Raw genomic sequence first — 23,915 nt, 5'->3', positions numbered from 1 at the left:
CTCGGGAACCTTTCTAGAGCTCCAACTTTCCGACCTGAAGATCACTGACGTCATGATTTCACCTCGTATTTTTCCGATTCCCAGATGTTTTGAACGCGGCATTAGTGCGGAATGAGGCGAATCCTGAGTGTCTCCAATGTGTTTTTGACCTTTATTTTTAAATTTTTTTTACAGGATATCTAAAGCTTTGGCCCATGAATGTTCGAGTTCTTTGTCAGTTAGAGTAGCTTGTCAGCTATTAAAATCACTAAGTCCTGCTTCTGAAATGCAGTAAAACGTCATGCTCTATTTTACCACCTTAATGATGTGCGTTCCAAGCTACACCATTGTCACATCTTATCTAACCTAACATAGCAGGCGTAAAAATAAACATTGTATCAGACCCTAGTAATATTCATATTATATCTGTTACAAAACATCTCTACTTATTGCTACTTCTAGTAGATATATTACTATGTAGCTAATACATGTTTAGCACGTGTTGGATTTATTTTGACACTTCTGTTTTCAAATACTGCATGAGACCATTGTGAACTTCAGAGGCCTCAGGTTGCCTAAAGCATAAAAATATATAACAAACATACAACTATTATCCAAAATCATATTGAAAATTCAACACGCCACAGTATTATAAACATTGTTGGGTCATATTTGAGTTAAATATTGTTTTTAGACCCACCCCTCTCAACCCCATATGGGCTATATGGTCTTGAACTCCATGACTTCTTCCATCTGAGATTGTAAAAAACATCTTTCAAGGAATTCTAGGGTGGAGCTTGTGATCAACCTCTCTGTTTTTGTCTATAGAGCCCAACATTTTGCCCCCGCCCCATCATTATGGTAGTGAAAAACAGAGTACCGGTATGTAGGATATATCATGTCAAAATCACAGGGTGTTGTATAGGCCTAATACATAATTTAATACATCATGAATTTATAATAAAGATAATGCATCATATAGCTTCAGAGTAGGCTAAGCTCTGGACTCAACATTTCATTGCAGCAAGAGCATTACTGTGTTTTAACCATGGGCAACAATTTAATGTTATATCTAAATGGTATTAAATATCCAAATATCAGTTTGTTGTTGCAGTTATTGTACATGTCTCTACGTCACAGACAGCCGGTGGCATCTTAATTGGGGAGGACGGGCCTAATGGCTGGAATAAATGGAATGGTATCGAAACACATCAAACACTTGGATTCCATGTGTTTGATACCATTTCATTCACTCCATTCTAACCATTAGTATGAGCCGTCCTCCCCTCAGCAGCCTCCTGTGCCTCTACATGTATGGTTTCTCAGAATTGCATGTCATGAATTCAAATGAGTGCTGACCTACATCTCCGAAATGTTGCATCATCAAAACTGTTTACATGATGGAAGAAACTACAGTGTATGTCAAAACTCTGCAACTGCAGGAGCCTATTTAATTAGATTGCAATCACAGATATCTGACACACACTTAACAAATTCACAAAGACTCAGTTGAAATGTTTTCTACATTCCCCGTTCTCTGAACCTCTGAAAAGATTCAAATGAAACCGGTCATCTTCATTCTCTCTGTAGTTCAATCAACCAGTTTTCCCACCCAAACGGTCCCTTCTTCAGCTTGCCCTGTGGCCAATGGGAATGTGGCAGCTGTGCCCGCCCAGCGCCCTGGTGTGTCAGGAGCGACCGGGGAGGACGTGCCCCACTTTCAGTCACATAAGCATGACCTCAGGCAGCAGGGCTGATAGGGCTTGGTTGTACAATGCAGCCCAGTGCCAGCACAGCATAAAGCAGTAAGCAGTGAGAAGGGGCAGAGGGAGGAGCAGGGCTAGAGAGGCTACAGCAGCAACAGAAACTGTTTGTGATATAAGTGGGGTAGAACCGCATGAACTCGGCCAACAAGGAAACTGGAGGAAAGGTTAATGCTGGTCATATCTAGGCTCACAACTCCTCCTCTCAGGAACTTCCATGAGGGGACACAGAAAGGGAGAATTGAGGGGAGTCGCCCTGTGAGAGTTAGATATACCGCCCCAGAGGCTATCACTCACTCCCACCTCCAAGACCTGATATGCGGACACTTCGGACAGGGAAGCGGATTCAAGTGCAGGAATAATCATTCTCACAGGAGTGTACCTCTCAGATATCAGCCTGGTCTCATAGACTAGACATAACATTGTAAATGTAAATCTGGGACACTCAAATTCGTATGATATGTTATGTTTCGCATGGTTACGTAAGACAGAAGGTTACTTAAGGCAAAAACAAAAGGAGGGTGGTTGGTCGGGGTGGATGGGTCGGCGTGTATTGTGAATGTCTAGCAACCCAATGGTTGCGTGTTCGAATCTAATCACGGACAAGTTGAGCATTTTAGCTAATTAGCAACTTTTCAACTACTTACTACTTTTTCGCTACTTTGCGAATACATAGAATGTTAGCTAACCCTTCCTCTAAGCTTAACCTTAACCCTTTCAGCTAACCCTTCCTCTAACCCTAACCTCAACCCATTAACCTAACTCCTAACCTTAACCCAAACCCCTAACCCTAACATTAGCCAGCTAGCGAATGTTAGCATTAGCCACCTAGCCACCTAGCTAACGTTAGCCACAACAAATTGGAATTTGTAACAAATACGTTTAGCAAATTCATAACATATTGTACGTTTTGCTAATTTGTAACATATCATACGAATTGTAATTTGTAACATATCATACGAAATGGATGATGGACATCCACAAATTAATACATACCATACGAAACATAACATATCATACTAAATGGAGTGTCCCGGATTTACATACAGAATAATTAGAAATGCTCTGGGACCAGGTTGCTGCCATGCGTTATTGCAAACGTGTGCTGACTATACACCAAATAGTGTATTAACCATAACAAACATGTTTGGATTTGTCAGGACACGGTTTGATATAATCAGCTGGTGTAATGGCACAATGGACAGGAATTTTGTTTTGGTAGTAACATGAGGATAATGATCAAATGCCTCAACTGAACAAACAGACAAGGGGCTTCAAAATGATTGATCGGTGTATCAACATTGTGCATGACAGCATTATAACAAACTACTATTGGGTAAAGTTGATCCCAAAGGCACAAATTAAATGGATTACATTGAGTTCTAATTTTAACCAATACCCTAAAGTTGGTTAATAATTAATAGTTTTTTGATGGTATGACCATCTGTAGATAATCTATATGGGACTTTCCAAATAAAGTGTGACCATAAATGCAAAGTCCTTATTATGACTGATTACTATGTACTATAAAAAGGAAATAATTGTTCATAGTAAATTAAATGTGTGTTCCTCTAACATTATGTCCTGTTCAGATGTTGTCAACATCTAGTTAAAAGGTGAGAACTCTGAGTACGGCTCTGGGTTCCAGAACTTCAGCATGGTCTCCAGGAAACATACAGCAGCAGCAGCATCTACATCAGTGGAGGGGAGGATGGCTCATTATAATGGCTGGAATGGAGCATGTGGAATGGCATCTAACCATGTGTTTAATGTATTTGATATCGTTCCACCAATTCCGCTCCAGCCATTACCACGAGCCCATCCTTCCCAATGAAGGTTCCACCAACCTCCTGTGGTCTACATACACGCCTGTCTTCACCTGCACTGGTGTAGTTCTGCTCTGTCAATACAGACAGGCAGCCACGAGGAATGCTGAACCCATGCCCTAGTGTGTGTGTGTTTGTGTGTCTGAGGAACGCTGAACCCATCCCCTAGTGGAAGCTTCACTGGTCATGGGACCATGAGGTCCCGAGGAGGGCCTGCCTAAAATACCTCGGAGAGATGACATGTCGCTCTGACAGTCAGCCATGCCAGTCATCGTCGCCACAGGGGGGTTGGCATCTGGGTGAAAGGACAACTGCAAAGGGAGACCGTCTACCGTGTCACAGAGTGGCACATGTCCCCATGGTCCCCTGACCTGTCACTGTGCCTGTTGGCATGCAGCAGTCAACCTGCCCTGTGGGGCACAGCCACTGTGCCAAGCCATGCCATGCCTGGCATAGGTAGGGGATTAGTTGTACTACTTCCTTTTACGTTGTTGACAAGTTGTTAGCCTATGCTCTATTTTGATGTCAATCAGTGTGTTAGCCTATCTGTTTTGGAAAAAGGTTTTGGTTTGTGAATGTCGTTTTTCCATGGTGCTCACGGAAGGTCCTGTGTAGCTCAGTTGGTAGAGCATGGCGCTTGCAACGCCAGGGTTGTGAGTTTGTTTTCCATGGGGGGCCAGTATGAAAAATGTATGCACTCACTAACTGTAAGTCGCTCTGGATAAGAGCGTCTGCTAAATGACAAAAAAAAAGAAAAAGAAGAAAAGAACAGGTTGTCTCTTTGCATTTGTGTATCGTTGTTGTTAAGTGTTGCCCTTATCAACACTGACTGATTTGACCCCAAGCTTATTTGTCCCTCTATATTGATTATACATTGTACATTAATTGATTAATAAAATATCAAGATTAATCAAAATTCATAAAAATAAGCACAATTGACAGCAAATTGTTAAGCAAATGAATGCTAATAAGCAGTTCTCATCAGATTTAAATGTGAAATGCTGGTTAAGCAAAAATCTCAAATTTCAGGTGAATCATATTCCATCTGTTCAAGTCGGCCATTTTCCTTTTGTGGGAGTACTGTCTATCAATCACCTGACAACAGGCCACGCCCCCCACAGACATAGCAGTGCAATTCCCAACAGCACTGTCACGCCCTGGCTCTGGGGACTCTAATATGTTGAGCCAGGGTGTGTATAGTCTATGTGTGTTCTAGGTTTCACTTTCTGGTTTTGTATATCTATGTTGGCCAGGGTGGCTCCCAATCAGAGACGGCTGTAGCTCGTTGTCTCTGATTGGGAGTCATACTTAGGTAGCCGTTAGGCATTCATTTGGGGTGGTTTCTTGTTCGTATTTGGTTTGTGTATGACCATTGACTGTCACGTCATCGTTTTGTTGTTTTGATCGTGTGATCATTAATATAATAAATATGTTCTCATTCAACGCTGCGCCTTGGTCCTCCTCTCTCACCGACAATCGTGACAAGCACTCACTCAGGATTGGTGCGTATTGATTGTTACTATGACATATGCACACATTAGCTGCTAAATTTGTCGGCTGTTGTCTAGGTAACTGTGGGCGCGAGGCAGGTTTGAACTTGGCGGTTCCCTAGTGGAGCTCCATTGAGACGGTCTGGGCATGTGTGGTTTGTCTGATGATTACCTCTGAAATGGGAGAGAATTGGAGGTATTTGTGTTTGGACAAGGTATTGGTCTGTCAGTGCCTGTTTTATTGTTTGTGGTCTTTGAAGATAGGGGATTCTGGCACCAGGATCAATACAACAAGTTTCAAAAAAGTAACTGTCCATCAGTTGAAGGTTGAAGAGATGTTGATATCTACAGAGCATTCGGAATGTATTCAGACCCCTTGACTTTTTCCACAAATATTCCACAAATATTGTTTAACAAAGTAAAAGAGCACTCGCAAGTGCCACCGGCCACATCATGATGACGCAAAATGAATTACATGATGATGTGGCTGGTGACACTTCACTTCTTGAAAGTCCCAAATCTTCAAAACGTGACTGCTGAACTGCAAAACATGTTGGAACTGTATCAACAATGGACTAATGAAAAGTACAAAAATACAAAAATATAGTTTCTTCAGTGGAGTTTCCCTCAAGGAAACATACCAACAGTGAGTGGCAAACAGGTTTGGAATGTATCTCAAACGAGGTTCGTTGGGAGATTGTGTAAAGTGTGTTGTGTAGGTCAAATGACCAGCAACGAAATAATCATCATACATATGTGGGAAACATTTCATGGTACTCAAGGGGAGGGTGAGTTGGCCTTATAAGTGTGGTGAGGTACTCACTCATGCAATCTATCAAGACCATGCTGAATCATAAGGACTTGTTGAAATGCGGGGGTCTCATCTATATCTTGAAGTATGGGTACAATAGTCTGCAGGGGGGCTGTTGACATACAGTATTTATATGCTACACAAATATATGCTACATTATAAACTGGGTGGTTCAAGCCCTGAATGCTGATTGGCTGACAGCCGGGGTATATCAGACTGCATACCACAGGTATGACAAAACATGTATTTTTACTGCTCTAATTACGTTGCTAACCAGTTTATGATAGCAATAAGGCTCCTCAAGGGTTTGTGGTATATAGCCAATATACCACGGCTAAGGGCTGTATACAGGCACTCCACGTTGCGTCGTGCTGAAGAACAGCCTTTAGCTGTGGTATATTGGCCATATACCACACCCCCTCGGGCCTTATTGCTTAATTGTATACTGTATACACTCGAGACGAATAAAGAGAGCACCTTGGGTCTCTAGCAATAATACCATTCTTTCCAGATTACTTTATTAGTCACCCAGAAGTATTTCAACCAGTGTTGTTAATCATGACTTGTGATCGAGAATGTGCTCCTACTATAAAGCTCTTTTGAGAGCTCTGAACAAATGCCTAAGAACCCTCCAATCATTAATGAAAACCTGTCACAAATTAGGATAGACTGAACATTTTATAACTGATACAGGATGTTTACTTCAATGGACTCCATATAAATATCCCTATCAATCGTGCACAAACACGCAGACTAAAACAGAACCATCACTGATGAAAATAGAGGTGTTGACCTGCATTTGAGGTCTCACTGTCTTGACCAAACAAAGAAACATTAGACAGTCATGCTTTCATTTGGTATTCCCACAGTGGAGCAGCCCAGGGTTACAAACCCCTGGTAGCAAAACAAACAAATGTTCTCGAAAAGACATTGCTCAACTTCATTGGCCCTTTGAGATACAGTGGGGGAAAAAAGTATTTAGTCAGCCACCAATTGTGCATGTTCTCCCACTTAAAAAGATGAGAGAGGCCTGTAATTGTTATCATAGGTACACGTCAACTATGACAGACAAATTGAGAAAATAAAATCCTGAAAATCACATTGTAGGATTTTTAATGAATTTATTTGCAAATTATGGTGGAAAATAAGTATTTGGTCACCTACAAACAAGCAAGATTTCTGGCTCTCACAGACCTGTAACTTCTTCTTTAAGAGGCTCCTCTGTCCTCCACTCGTTACCTGTATTAATGGCACCTGTTTGAACTTGTTATCAGTATAAAAGACACCTGTCCACAACCTCAAACAGTCACACTCCAAACTCCACTATGGCCAAGACCAAAGAGCTGTCAAAGGACACCAGAAACAAAATTGTAGACCTGCACCAGGCTGGGAAGACTGAATCTGCAATAGGTAAGCAGCTTGGTTTGAAGAAATCAACTGTGGGAGCAATTATTAGGAAATGGAAGACCTACAAGACCACTGATAATCTCCCTCGATCTGGGGCTCCACGCAAGATCTCACCCCGTGGGGTCAAAATTATCACAAGAACGGTGAGCAAAAATTCCAGAACCACACAGGGGGACCTAGTGAATGACCTGCAGAGAGCTGGGACCAAAGTAACAAAGCCTACCATCAGTAACACACTACGCCGCCAGGGACTCAAATCCTGCAGTGCCAGACGTGTCCCCCTGCTTAAGCCAGTACATGTCCAGGCCCGTCTGAAGTTTGCTAGAGTGCATTTGGATGATCCAGAAGAGGATTGGGTGAATGTCATATGGTCAGATGAAACCAAAATAGAACTTTTTGGTAAAAACTCAACTCATCGTGTTTGGAGGACAAAGAATGCTGAGTTGCATCCAAAGAACACCATACCTACTGTGAAGCATGGGGGTGGAAACATCATGCTTTGGGGCTGTTTTTCTGCAAAGGGACCAGGATGACTGATCCTTGTAAAGGAAAGAATGAATGGGGCCATGTATCCTGAGATTTTGAGTGAAAACCTCCTTCCATCAGCAAGGGCATTGAAGATGAAACGTGGCTGGGTCTTTCAGCATGACAATGATCCCAAACACACCGCCCGGGCAACGAAGGAGTGGCTTCGTAAGAAGCATTTCAAGGTCCTGGAGTGGCCTAGCCAGTCTCCAGATCTCAACCCCATAGAAAATCTTTGGAGGGAGTTGAAAGTCCGTGTTGCCCAGCGACAGCCCCAAAACATCACTGCTCTAGAGGAGATCTGCATGGAGGAATGGGCCAAAATACCAGCAACAGTGTGTGAAAACCTTGTGAAGACTTACAGAAAACGTTTGACCTGTGTCATTGCCAACAAAGGGTATATAACAAAGTATTGAGAAACTTTTGTTATTGACCAAATACTTATTTTCCACCATAATTTGCAAATAAATTCATAAAAAATCCTACAATGTGATTTTCTGGATTTTATTTTCTCATTTTGTCTGTCATAGTTGACGTGTACCTATGATGAAAATTACAGGCCTCTCTCATCTTTTTAACTGGGAGAACTTGCACAATTGGTGGCTGACTAAATACTTTTTTCCCCCACTGTATGTTCCAAAGAGCTGAAATTAAAACACAAACTCAAGATATTAATAAAATTGACGACAGGACTACACAGGATGGAAGCATTAATAACCCACATACTGTATACGGTATTGTTCAAACTGAACCTGAATGTGTGTTTTGAGCAAATAATGACTTGCCATGGAAACAATGGCTCAAAACAAACCTGCGAGTGGCCATAGGTGAGACAAAAGAGTCTCTGGGGTAAAACGCAAGACATTCTGAGAAAATGCAGCCTGAGTTGTTAAGCAACCATGTCACCATGTCTTCCCCACCCCCCAGTCTACAGCAGCAGGCACAGTCAGTCTCTGGCAATACTTCCCTCAAGCTATTCAAGTCTGTTTTTCCCCTCCCTAAGGGCAGTCTGTGGACCCCAGCCAAGAAGGACTCTACGTTGCCTCTCTTCTCGGGTGTTCCTCCTCCACCCAGACCTGTGCCAGACAAGAGAAAAGGAGGACGAGTTGAAGAGAGAGGGAGAGAGAAGAGAGCAGATGGCTTAGCGCTCTTGTCTAGCTCTCGCGGCTCGCCTGGGTGTTTAAAGTATAACTAAATCTGTCCGCCTCGCCTCACGCCTCTTATCTTCATACCCAGAAATCTCAGTTAGTGGCTCAGTCATGGTTGTATAGCTCCGCCCTGACCACCCACTCAGCCCCAGAATTAGATTTCGCAGTGTCCTGCTTTGGTTATAGCAGGCTAGGCCCATTCACATCCACAGCCATATAAGGCTCTCTGTCTTGTTGTCTAGGATCTAATGAGCCACTTCATAGGGCCAGGTGCAGTTTGTGATTATACCATAGGCGACATGGAAGTACAGTATCCAGTCTGCGAGGATTCTACATCGCGTTGAGCTGGAAAAAGCCCCTCTCCTTACTTCTAATACACGTATCAGTTTAGGTTAATTACAACTGTCACATTTGCAGTACTATAGATATTATTCCGTACAGGGGTTCCCCTTAAATGAGCAGGCCAATGTCAGTTGGTATTGTTGAGTGGGCGTCCTCTAATTACCAGGGAGCCATAACCCTCAAAGATAAACCCTCAAAAGAAAAAACTAAAATTAGTTTATCTTTTGAGGGTTATGGCTCCCTGTTAATTAGAGGACGCCCACTCAACAATACCAACCGACATTGGCCTGCTCATTTAAGGGGAACCCATGTAAAGTACTTAAGTAAAAATACTTTAAAGTACTACTTAAGTCGTTTTTTGGGGTATCTGTATTTTACTTTACTATTTATATTTTGGACAACTTTTACTCCACTACATTTCCAAAGGAAATAATGTACTTTTTACTCCATACATTTTCCCTGACACCCAAAAGTACTTGTTACATTTTGAAATGCTTAGCAGGACAGGGAACTGGTCCAATTCACACACTTAACAAGAGAAAATCCCTGGTCATCCCTACTGCATCTGATTTGGCAGACTCACTGCATTATGTAAATTATGTCTGAGTGTGCCCCTGGCTATCTGTAAATAAAAAACACAAGAAAATTGTGCCGTCTGTTCTGCTTAATATAAGGAATTTGAAATTATTATATATTTTTACTTTTGATACTTATGTGTATTTTAGCCATTACATTTACTTTTGATACTTAAGTATATTTAAAACCAAATACTTTTAGACTTTCACTTTTACTTGAGTCATTTTCTATTAATGCATCTTTACTTTTACTCAAGTATGAAAACTGGGTACTTTTTCCACCACTGCCCATGTACAGAATAATATCTACAGTACTGCTAATGTGACAGGGATAGTTGCCTTTGTGTGCCTATTTCTCTGCTGCACTCACCTGTTTCTCTGGCCTAACATGTCTGAAAATAGTACCCAAATATGAGCCAGTCTGGTTGGTCTGGACGCACTGTACCAAAGAATGCCTTACCGCTGTATCTTTGGTGGGGACAGGCAGAGGGAGAGGCTAGGATGGCGAGGCCATTTGAGGCCATCGGTGTGTTTTCGGAGCGATGTGGCGACTGGCGAGCGAGGCTGTGTGTTACTGTTTTCACGCCGGTTTCCTGTCAGTGGGGCTTTGGGGTTGGTGCCCAGACATATGGGCCTGTGGAAGACTGGGGCTCCAGCCGCGGCTGTGTTTGCACTGGGGATGAGGGGGAATGTTAATGAAGCCAAGTCCCAACACCGAGGCGAGGCTGCATCCCAAATAGCACCATATTCCCTGACCCTATATAGTGCAGTACTTTAGACCAGGGCCCATAGGGCTCTGGTCAAACGTAGTGCACAATGTAGGGAATAGGGTGCCATTTGGGATGTGAGACACCACCACACAGACCACCAGTACAGTTCCTGGAGGGTTATTTTTTTGGACAGTTGGACATTCCAATATTCCAAACATCTGAGGAAAGATATGATGTAATTAAAAAAACAAAGACGTGTTCAAATATTAAACCTTCCCTTTACATGTACTGTAAACACTATGTTATAACAATTTCATATAAATCAAGAAACATGATAAAACATATTAGAAATAATAGTAACATTCTGTTTGATATACACTATATGGCCAAAAGTATGTGGACAACTGCTCATCGAACATCTCATTCCAAAAGCAGGGGAGTTGGAGTTGATACCCCCTTTGCTGCTCTAAAAGACTCCACTCTTCTGGGAAGGCTTTCCACTAGATGTTGGAACATTGCTGCGGGCACTTGCTTCCATTCAGCCACAAGAGCATTAGTGAGGTCGGGCACTGATGTTGGGCGATTAGGCCTGGCTCGCAGTCGGCATTCCAATTCATCTCAAAGGTGTTTGATGGGGTTGAGGTCAGGGCTCTATGAAGGCCAGTCAAGTTCTTCCACACTGTTCTTCCACATCGATCTCGACAAACCATTTCTGTATGGACCTCACTTTGTGCACGGGAGCATAGTCATGCTGAAACAGGAAAGTGCCTTCCCCAAACTGTTGCCACAAAGTTGGAAGCACAGAATCGTCTAGAATGTCATTGTATGCTGTAGCGTTTAGATTTCCCTTCACTGGAACTAAGGGGCCTAGCCCGAACCATGAAAAACAGCCCCAAACCATTATTCCTCCTCCACCAAACTATGCATTGGGGCAGGTAGAGTTCTCCTGGCATCCGCCAAACCCAGATTTGTCCGTCGGACTGCCAGATGGTGAAGCGTGATTCATCACCCCAGAGAATGCATTTCCACTGCTCCAAAGTCCAATGGCGGCGAGCTTTACACCACTCTAGCCGACGCTTGGCATTGCGCATGGTGATCTTAGGCTTGTGTGCGGCTGCTCGGCCATGGAAACCCATTTCATGAAGCTCCGACAAACAGTTATTGTGCTGACTTTGCTTCCAGAGGCAATTTGGAACTTGGTAGTGAGTGTTGCAACCGAGGACAGACGATTTTTACGCACTACTCGCTACAGCACTCGGTGGTCCCGTTCTGTGAGCTTTTGTGGCCTACCACTTCACGGCTGAGCCGTTGTTGTTCCTAGATGTTTCCACTTCACAATAACAGCACTTACAGTAGACCAGGGCAGCTCTAGCAGGGCAGAAATGTGACAAACTGATTTGTTGGAAAGGTGGCATCCTATGACAGTGCCACGTTGAAAGTCACTGAGCTCTTCAGTAAGGCCATTCTACTGCCAATGTTTGTCTATGGCGATTGCATGTCTGTGTGTTCGATTTTATACACCTGTCAGCGACGGGTGTGGCTGAAATAGCCGAATGCACTAATTTGAAGGGGTGTCCACATACTTTTGTATATATAGTGTGTGATATACAGTTGAAGTCGGAAGTTTACATATACCTTAGCCAAATACATTTAAACTCAGTTTTTCACAATTCCTGACATTTAATCCTAGTAAAAATTATCTGTTTTAGGTCAGTTAGGATCACCACTTTATTTTAAGAACGTGAAACGTCAGAATAATAGTAGAGAGAATGATTTATTTCAGCTTTTATTTCTTTCATCACATTCCCAGTGGGTCAGAAGTTTACATACACTCAATTAGTATTTGGTAGCATTGCCTTTAAATTGTTTAACTTGGGTCAAATGTTTCGGGTAGCCTTCCACTAGCTTCCCACAATAAGTTGGGTGAATTTTGGCCCATTCCTCCTGACAGAGCTGGTGTAACTGAGTCAGGTTTGTAGGCCTCCTTGCTCGCACACACTTTTTCAGTTCTGCCCACACATTTTCTATAGGATTGAGCTCAGGGCTTTGTGATGGCCACTCCAATACCTTGACTTTGTTGTCCTTAAGCCATTTTGTCACAACTTTGGAAGTATGCTTGGGGTCATTGTCCATTTGGAAGACCCATTTGCGATGAAGCTTTAACTTCCTGACTGATGTCTTGAGATGTTGCTTCAATATATCCACATAATTTTCCATCCTCATGATGCCATCTTTTTTGTGAAGTGCACCAGTCCCTCCTGCAGCAAAGCACCCCCATAGCATGATGCTGCCACCCCGTGCTTCACGGTTGGGATGGTGTTCTTCAGCTTGCAAGCATATCCCTTTTTCCTCCAAACATAACCATGGTCATTATGGCCAAACAGTTTTTGTTTCATCAGACCAGAGGACATTTCTCCAAAAAGTACGATCTTTGTCCCCATGTGCTGATGCAAACCGTAGTCTGGCTTTTTTATGGCGGTTTTGGAGCAGTGGCTTCTTCCTTGTTGAGTGGCCTTTCAGGTTATGTCGACATAGGACTCGTTTTACTGTGGATATAGATACTTTTGTACCTGTTTCCTCCAGCATCTTCACAAGGTCCTTTGCTATTGTTCTGGGATTGATTTGCACTTTTCGCACCAAAGTAAGTTCATCTCTAGGAGACAGAACGCATCTCCATCCTGAGCGGTATGACGGCTGCGTGGTCCCATGGTGTTTGTACTTGCGTACTATTGTTTGTACAGATGAACGTGGTACCTTCAGGCGTTTGGAAATTGCTCCCAAGGATGAACCAGACTTGTGGAGGTGTACAATTATTTTTCTGAGGTCTTGGCTGATTTCTTTTGATTTTCCCATGATGTCAAGCAAAGAGGCACTGAGTTTGAAGGTAGGCCTTGAAATACATCCACAGGTACACCTCCAATTAACTCAAATGATGTCAATTAGCCTATCAGAAGCTTCTAAAGCCATGACATAATTTTCTGGACATTTCCAAGCTGTTTAAATGCACAGTCAACTTAGTGTATGTAAACTTCTGACCCACTGGAATTGTGATACAGTGAATTATAAGTGAAATAATCTGTCTGTAAACAATTGTTGGAAAAATTACTTGTGTCATGCACAAGGTAGATGTCCTAACCGACTTGCCAAAACTATAGCTTGTTAACAAGAAATTTGTGGAGTGGTTGAAAAACGAGTTTGAATGACTCCAACCTAAGTGTATGTAAACTTCCGACTTCAACTGTGTATATATATATATACACATATATACATATATATACACACACACACTGCTCAAAAAAATAAAGGGAACACTTAAACAACACAATGTAACTCCAAGTCAATCACACTTCTGTGAAATCAAACTATCCACTTAGGAAGCAACACTGATTGACAATAAATGTCACATGCTGTTGTGCAAATGGAATAGACAACAGGTGGAAATTATAGGCAATTAGCAAGACACCCCCAATAAAGGACTGGTTTTGCAAGTGGTGACCACAGACCACTTCTCAGTTCCTATGCTTCCTGGCTGATGTTTTGGTCACTTTTGAATGCTGGCGGTGCTTTCACTTTAGTGGTAGCATGAGACGGAGTCTACAACCCACACAAGTGGCTCAGGTAGTGCAGCTCATCCAGGATGGCACATCAATGCGAGCTGTGGCAAGAAGGTTTGCTGTGTCTGTCAGCGTAGTGTCCAGAGCATGGAGGCGCTACCAGGAGACAGGCCAGTACATCAGGAGACGTGGAGGAGGCCGTAGGAGGGCAACAACCCAGCAGCAGGACTGCTACCTCCGCATTTGTGCAAGGAGGAGCAGGAGGAGCACTGCCAGAGCCCTGCAAAATGACCTCCAGCAGGCCACAAATGTGCATGTGTCTGCTCAAACGGTCAGAAACAGACTCCATGAGGGTGGTATGAGGGCCCGACGTCCACAGGTGGGGGTTGGGCTTACAGCCCAACACTGTGCAGGACATTTGGCATTTGCCAGAGAACACAAAGATTGGCAAATTCGCCACTGGCGCCCTGTGCTCTTCACAGATGAAAGCAGGTTCACACTGAGCACGTGACAGACGTGACAGAGTCTGGAGACGCCGTGGAGAACGTTCTGCTGCCTGCAACATCCTCCAGCATGACCGGTTTGGCGGTGGGTCAATCATGGTGTGGGGTGGCATTTATTTGGGGGGCCGCACAGCCCTCCATGTGCTCACCAGAGGTAGCCTGACTGCCATTAGGTACCGAGATGAGATCCTCAGACCCCTTGTGAGACCATATGCTGGTGCGGTTGGCCCTGGGTTCCTCCTAATGCAAGACAATGCTAGACCTCATGTGGCTGGAGTGTGTCAGCAGTTCCTGCAAGAGGAAGGCATTGATGCTATGGACTGGCCCGCCCGTTCCCCAGACCTGAATCCAATTGAGCACATCTGGGACATCATGTCTCGCTCCATCCACCAACGCCACGTTGCACCACAGACTGTCCAGGAGTTGGCGGATGCTTTAATCCAGGTCTGGGAGGAGATCCCTCAGGAGACCATCCGACACCTCATCAGGAGCATGCCCAGGCGTTGTAGGGAGGTCATACAGGCACGTGGAGGCCACACACACTACTGAGCCTCATTTTGACTTGTTTTAAGGACATTACATCAAAGTTGGATCAGCCTGTAGTGTGGTTTTGCACTTTCATTTTGAGGGTGACTCCAAATCCAGACCTCCATGGGTTGATACATTTGATTTCCATTGATAATTCTTGTGTGATTTTGTTGTCAGCACATTCAACTATGTAAAGAAAAAAGTATTTAATAAGATTATTTCATTCATTCAGAACTAGGATGTGTTATTTTAGTGTTCCCTTTATTTTTTTGAGCAGTGTATATATATATATACAGTGGGGAAAAAAAGTATTTAGTCAGCCACCAATTGTGCAAGTTCTCCCACTTAAAAAGATGAGAGAGGCCTGTAATTTTCATCATAGGTACACGTCAACTATGACAGACAAATTGAGAAATGTTTTCCCAGAAAATCACATTGTAGGATTTTGAATGAATTTATTTGCAAATTATGGTGGAAAATAAGTATTTGGTCACCTACAAACAAGCAAGATTTCTGGCTCTCACAGACCTGTAACTTCTTCTTTAAGAGGCTCCTCTGTCCTCCACTCGTTACCTGTATTAATGGCACCTGTTTGAACTTGTTATCAGTATAAAAGACACCTGTCCACAACCTCAAACAGTCACACTCCAAACTCCACTATGGCCAAGACCAAAGAGCTGTCAAAGGACACCAGAAACAAAATTGTAGACCTGCACCAGGCTGGGAAGACTGAATCTGCAATAGGTAAGCAGCTTAGTTTGAAGAAATCCACTGTGGGAGCAATTATTAGGAAATGGAAGACATACAATACCACTGATAATCTCCCTCGATCTGGGGCTCCACGCAAGATCTCACCCCGTGGGGTCAAAATGATCACAAGAACGGTGAGCAAAAATCCCAGAACCACACGGGGGGACCTAGTGAATGACCTGCAGAGAGCTGGGACCAAAGTAACAAAGCCTACCATCAGTAACACACTACGCCGCCAGGGACTCAAATCCTGCAGTGCCAGACGTGTCCCCCTGCTTAAGCCAGTACATGTCCAGGCCCGTCTGAAGTTTGCTAGAGTGCATTTGGATGATCCAGAAGAGGATTGGGAGAATGTCATATGGTCAGATGAAACCAAAATATAACTTTTTGGTAAAAACTCAACTCGTCGTGTTTGGAGGACAAAGAATGCTGAGTTGCATCCAAAGAACACCATACCTACTGTGAAGCATGGGGTGGAAACATCATGCTTTGGGGCTGTTTTTCTGCAAAGGGACCAGGACGACTGATCCATGTAAAGGAAAGAATGAATGGGGCCATGTATCGTGAGATTTTGAGTGAAAACCTCCTTCCATCAGCAAGGGCATTGAAGATGAAACGTGGCTGGGTCTTTCAGCATGACAATGATCCCAAACACACCGCCCGGGCAACGAAGGAGTGGCTTTGTAAGAAGTATTTCAAGGTCCTGGAGTGGCCTAGCCAGTCTCCAGATCTCAACCCCATAGAAAATCTTTGGAGGGAGTTGAAAGTCCGTGTTGCCCAGCGACAGCCCCAAAACATCACTGCTCTAGAGGAGATCTGCATGGAGGAATGAGCCAAAATACCAGCAACAGTGTGTGAAAACCTTGTGAAGACTTACAGAAAACGTTTGACCTGTGTCATTGCCAACAAAGGGTATATAACAATGTATTGAGAAACTTATGTTATTGACCAAATACTTATTCTCCACCATAATTTGCAAATAAATTCATAAGAAATCCTACAATGTGATTTTCTGGATATTCTTTTCTAATTTTGTCTGTCATAGTTGACGTGTACCTATGATGAAAATTACAGGCCTCTCTCATCTTTTTATGTGGGAGAACTTGCACAATTGGTGGCTGACTAAATAATTTTTTCCCCCACTGTATATACATACAGTGCTGGAAAAAAGTATTTGATCCCCTGCTGATTTTGTGCGTTTGCCCACTGACAAAGACATGATCAGTCTATAATTTTAATGGTAGGTTTATTTGAACAGTGAGAGACAGAATAACAACAACAAAAATTCAGAAAAACGCATGTCAAAAATGTTATAAATTGATTTGCATTTTAATGAGGGAAATAAGTATTTGACCCCTCTGCAAAACATGACTTAATACTTGGTGGCATAACCCTTGTTGACAATCACAGAGGTCAGACGTTTCTTGTAGTTGGCCACCAGGTTTGCACACATCTCAGGAGGGATTTTGTCCCACTCCTCTTTGCAGATCTTCTCCAAGTCATTAAGGTTTCGAGCCTGATGTTTGGCAACTCAAACCTTCAGCTCCCTCCACAGATTTTCTATGGGATTAAGGTCTGGAGACTGGCTAGGCCACTCCAGGACCTTAATGTGCCTCTTCTTGAGCCACTCCTTTGTTGCCTTGGCCATGTGTTTTGAGTCATTGTCATGCTGGAATACCCATCCACAACCCATTTTCAATGCCCTGGCTGAAGGAAGGAGGTTCTCACCCAAGATTTGTTGGTACATGGCGCCGTCCATCGTCCCTTTGATGCGGTGAAGTTGTCCTGTCTCCTTAGTAGAAAAACACCCCCAAAGCATAATGTTTCCACCTCCATGTTCGACAGTGGGGATGGTGTTCTTAGGGTCATAGGCAGCATTCCTCCTCCTCCAAACACGGCGAGTTGAGTTGATGCCAAAGAGCTCCATTTTGGTCTCATCTGACCACAACACTTTCACCCAGTTCTCCTCTGAATCATTCAGATGTTCATTGGCAAACTTCAGACGGGCCTGTATATGTGCTTTCTTGAGCAGGGGGACCTTGCGTGCGCTGCAGGATTTCAGTCCTTCACGGCATAGTGTGTTACCAATTGTTTTCTTGGTGACTATGGTCCCAGCTACCTTGAGATCATTGACAAGATCCTCCCGTGTAGTTCTGGGCTGATTCCTCACCGTTCTCATGATCATTGCAACTCCACGAGGTGAGATCTTGCATGGAGCCAAAGGCCAAGGGAGATTGATAGTTATTTTGTGTTTCTTCCATTTGCGAATAATCGCACCGACTGTTGTCACCTTCTCACCAAGCTGCTTGGCGATGGTCTTGTAGCCCATTCCAGCCTTGTGTAGGTCTACAATCTTGTCCCTGACATTCTTGGAGAGCTCTTTGGTCTTGGCCATGGTGGAGAGTTTGGAATCTGATTGATTGATTGCTTCTGTGGACAGGTGTGGACAGAGTGTGCTCCTAATCTCAGCTCGTTACCTGTATAAAAAACACCTGGGAGCCAGAAATCTTTCTGATTGAGAGGGGGGTCAAATACTTATTTCCCTCATTAAAATGCAAATCAATTTATAACATTTTTGACATGCGTTTTTCTGGATTTTTGTTGTTGTTATTCTGTCTCTCACTGTTCAAATAAACCTACCATTAAAATTATAGACTGATCATTTCTTTGTCAGTGGGCAACCGTACAGAATCAGCAGGGGATCAAATACTTTTTTCCCTCACTGTATATATATATATATATATATATATATATATATATATATATATACACACACACACACACACATGCTGATTAAGTGCCATTCAAAGGCACTTACATATTTTGCCTTGCCCATTCACCCTCTGAATGGCACACACACAATCCATGTCTCAATTGTCTCAAGGCTTAAAAATCCTTCTTTAACCTGTCTCTTCTCCTTCATCTACACTGATTGAAGTGGATCATAGCTTTCACCTGGATTAACTTGGTCAGTCTGTCATGGAACTAGCAGGTGTTCATAATGTTTTGTACACTCAGTGTATACGGTATATATACTGAACAAAAATATAAACGCAACAGGCAACAATTGAAAAGATTTTACTGAGTTACAGTTCATAAGGAAATAAGTCAATTGGAAAATTCATTAGGCCCTAATCTATGGATTTCACATGACTGGGAATACAGATATGCATCTGTTGGTCACATATACCTTTAAAAAAAGGTAGGGGTGTGGATCAGAAAACCAGTCAGTATTTGGTGTAACCACCATTTTCCTCATGCAGTGCAACATCTCCTTCGCATAGAGTTGATCAGGCTGTTGATTGTGGCCTGTGGAATGTTGTCCAACTCCTCTTCAATGGCTGGGCAAAGTTGCTGGATATTGGCGGGAACTAGAACACGCTGTCGTACACGTCGATCCAGAGCATGCAGGCCTTGGAAGAACTGGGACATTTTCAGCTTCCAGGAATTGTGTACTGATCCTTTTAACATGGGCCGTGCATTATCATGCTGAAACATGAGGTGATGGCGGTGGATGAATGGCACGACAACGGGCCTCAGGATCTCGGGAACGGTATCTCTGTGCATTCAAATTGCCATTGATAAAATGCAATTGTGTTTGTTGTCCGTAGCTTATGCCTGCCCACACCATAACCCCACCATGGGGCACATCAGCAAACCGCTCGCCCACACGACGCCATACACGTGGTCTGCGATTGTGAGGCCTGTTTGGCATACTGCCAAATTCTCTTAAATGATGGAGGTGGCTTATGGTAGAGAAATTAACATTACATTCTCTGGCAACAGCTCTGGTGGACATTCTTGCAGTCAGCATGCCAATTGCACGCTCCCTCAAAACTTGAGACATCTGTGGCATTGTGTTGTGTGACAAAACTGCACATTTTAGAGTGGGCTTTTATTGTGCCCAGCACAAGGTGCACCTGTGTAGTGATCATGCTGTTTAATCAGCTTCTTGCTATGCCTCACCGGTCAGGTGGATAGATTATCTTGGCAAAGGAGAAATGCTCACTAACAGTGATGTAAACCAATTTGTGCACAATATTTTTGAGAAATAAGCTTTTTGTGCATATGGAAAATATCTGGGATTTGTTATTTCAGCTCATGAAACCAACACTTTACATGTTGCGTTTATATTTTTGTTCAGTGTATATGGTAAAAAACACCCTATTTCCCATTATCTTAATAAATATATAGACATTAAAGATGCAGTCCGGGATATTAAGCACTTAACATATCATACGAAAACAAATGTCAAGCATTTTTTTGTTGTTGCAGGACGTAACATATTATATGAAATGGATGACATAGTCGACAATTTCCAGGAACCCGTTTTGGCTCGTGAGCACTACATTTAAAACTACTGGCTGAAATTATACAAAAGCTCTGGAGCATCACTTTGTTACTCTGGTACAAAGAGGAGCTGTGAAGGTACACATGTGTGTTATTGTTATTGGATGCTAGTCTGCTAGTTGGCTATGGAGTCATAGTTGGCTAGCTGAACAAAGTGGGTTGAGTCTACTCCTTTAAACATTGAACCGCTGTGGTTCACAACAATTCTGATTTCCAAAGGCGGAAGTTGGGAGAGTTTTTGTTCGGGTGGTTCAGTGAAACAATTTTAGTTTCCGAGCTAGAAGATTTGGTGAGGGAGGCCCTGCTCTCTCCACTCCCAGATGCTTAGCCCATTTCATTCCGATCTCCTCTGCATTTTTGTAGCCATTTGCTACAGCCTGTCAACTATGCCTCTGCCTATCCCTGTTCTCTCCTCTCTGCACAGGCTACACAAACGCACCACACCGCGTGGCTGCTGCCTCTCCAATTTGGTGGTCCCTGCACGCACCACCCACGTGGAGTTCCAGGTCGCAGGCAGCCTCTGGAACTGCCGTTCTGCTGCCAACAAAGCTGACTTCATCCCAGCCTATGCCAACCTCCAGTCCCTCGACTTCCTGGCGCTGACGGAAACATGGATCACCACTGAAAACACCGCTACTCCTACTGCTCTCTCCTCGTCTGACCATGTGTTCTCGCATACCCCGAGAGCATCTGGTCAGAGGGGTGGTGGTACAGGAATCCTCATCTCTCCCAAGTGGACATTCTCAATTTTTCCCCTAACCCATCTGTCTATCTCCTCATTTGAATTCCATGCTGTCACAGTCACTAGCCCATTTAAGCTTAATATCCTTGTCATCTATCGCCCTCCAGGTTCCCTTGGAGAGTTCATCAATGAGCTTGACGCCTTGATAAGTTCCTTCCCTGAGGATGGCTCACCCCTCACAGTTTTGGGGGATTTCAACCTCCCTATGTCCACATTTGACTCATTTCTCTCTGCCTCCTTCTTTCCACTCCTCTCCTCTTTTGACCTCACCCTCTCACCGTCCCCCCCTACTCACAAGGCAGGCAATACGCTTGACCTCATCTTCACTAGATGCTGCTCCTCTACTAATCTCACTGCAACTCCCCTCCAAGTCTCCGACCACTACTTTGTTTCCTTTTCTCTCTCACTCTCCTCCCACACTACTCACTCTGCCCCTACACAGATGGTAATGCGCCGCCGCAACCTTCGCTCTCTCTCTCCCACTACTCTCTCCTCTTCCATCCTATCATCTCTTCCCTCTGCTCAATCCTTCTCCCTCCAATCTCCTGATTCTGCCTCCTCAACCCTCCTCTCCTCCCTTTCTGCATCCTTTGACTCTCTGTGTCCCCTATCCTCACGGCCGGCTCGGTCCTCCCCTCCAGCTCCGTGGCTTGATGACTCATTGCGAGCTCACAGAACAGAGCTCCGGGCAGCGGAGCGGAAATGGAAGAAAACTAAATTCCCTGCCGACCTGGCATCTTTTCACTCCCTCCTCTCTACATTTTCTTCATCTGTTTCTGCTGCTAAGGCCACCTTCTACCACTCTAAATTCCAAGCATCTGCCTCTAACCCTAGGAAGCTCTTTGCCACATTTTCCTCCCTCCTGAATCCTCCCCCCCCCCTCCCCCCCTCCTCTCTCTCTGTGGATGACTTCGTCAACCACTTTGAAAAGAAGGTTGACGACATCCGATCCTTGTTTGTTAAGCCTAATGACACTGCTGGTCCTGCTCACACTGCCCTACCCTATGCTTTGACTTCTTTCTCCCCTCTCTCTCCAGATAAGATCCTGCGACTTGTGACTGCAGGCCGCCCAACAACCTGCCCGCTTGACCCCATCCCCTCCTCCCTTCTCCAGACCATCTCCGGTGACCTTCTCCCCTACCTCACCTCGCTGATCAACTCATCCTTGACCGCTGGCCATGTCCCTTCCGTCTTCAAGAGAGCGAGAGTTACTCCCCTTCTCAAAAAACCAACACTCGACCCCACTGATGTCAACAACTACAGACCAGTATCCCTTCTTTCTTTTCTTTCCAAAACTATTGAGCGTGCCGTCTTTAGCCAACTCTCTTGCTATCTCTCTCAGAATGACCTTCTTGATCCAAACCAATCAGGTTTCAGGACTGGTCATTCAACTGAGACTGCTCTTCTCTGTGTCACAGAGACTCTCCGCACTGCTAAAGCTAACTCTCTCTCCTCTGCTCTTGTCCTTCTAGATCTGTCTGCTGCCTTTGATACTGTGAACCATCAGATCCTCCTCTCCACCCTCTCCGAAATGGGCATCTCCGGCGCGGCTCACTCCTGGATTGCGTCCTACCTGACCGGTCGCTCCTACCAAGTGGCGTGGCGGGAAGCTGTCTCCGCACCACGTGCTCTCACCACTGGTGTCCCCCAGGGATCGGTTTTGGGCCCTCTCCTTTTCTCCCTATACACCAAGTCACTTGGCTCTGTCATATCCTCACATGGCCTTTCCTATCATTGCTACGCTGACGATACACAACTAATCTTCTCCTTTCCCCCTTCTGATCACCAGGTGGCGAATCGCATCTCTGCATGTCTGGCAGACATATCAGTATGGATGACGGATCACCACCTCAAGCTGAACCCTGGCAAGACGGAGCTGCTCTTCCTCCCCGGGAAGGACTGCCCGTTCCATGATCTCGCCATCACGGTAGACAACTCCGCTGTGTCCTCCTCCCAGAGTGCGAAGAGCCTAGGCGTGACCCTGGACAACACCCTGTCGTTCTCCGCCAACATCAAGGCGGTGACCCGCTCCTGCAGGTTCATGCTCTACAACATTCGGAGAGTGCGACCCTGCCTTACACAGGAAGCGGCGCAGGTCCTGGTCCAGGCACTTGTCATCTCCCGTCTGGACTACTGCAACTCGCTGTTGGCTGGGCTCCCTGCCTGTGCCATTAAACCCCTACAACTCATCCAGAATGCCGCAGCCCGTCTGGTGTTCAACCTTCCCAAGTTCTCTCACGTCACCCCCCTCCTCCGCACACTCCACTGGCTTCCAATTGAAGCTCGCATCCGCTACAAGACCATGGTGCTTGCCTTTGGAGCAGTGAGGGGAACGGCACCCCTGTACCTTCAGGCTCTGATCAGTCCCTACACCCAAACGAGGACATTGCGTTCATCCACCTCTGGCCTGCTGGCTCCCCTTCCTCTGCGGAAGCACAGCTCCCCCTCAGCCCAGTCAAAACTGTTCGCTGCTCTGGCACCCCAATGGTGGAACAAGCTCCCTCACGACGCCAGGACAGCGGAGTCACTCACCACCTTCCGGAGACATTTGAAACCCCACCTCTTTAAGGAATACCTGGGATAGGCTAAAGTATTCCTTCTAACCCCCCCCCCCCAAATTGTAAAGTGGTTATCCCACTGGCTATAGGGTGAACGCACCAATTTGTGAGTCGCTCTGGCTAAGAGCGTCTGCTAAATGACGTTAATGTGCCCTTGAGCAAGGCACTTAACCCTAATTGCTCCTGTAAGTCGCTCTGGTTAAGAGCGTCTGCTAAATGACTAAAATGTAAATGTAAATGTACATGGAAAATAAATTCCCACACATTTTCAAATGGACACAAATATCATGTTATCACATTATTACTGTGTCTGATAAGAAAGGGAAAATCTGTCCATCTGAATGTGTTTGAGCT

Source organism: Coregonus lavaretus, assembly GCF_964263955.1.
Source record: "Coregonus lavaretus genome assembly, chromosome: 18".
NCBI lineage: Eukaryota > Metazoa > Chordata > Actinopteri > Salmoniformes > Salmonidae > Coregonus > Coregonus lavaretus.
The sequence above is the reverse complement of the archived record's forward strand: the minus strand, read 5'-3'. Positions refer to the sequence as shown.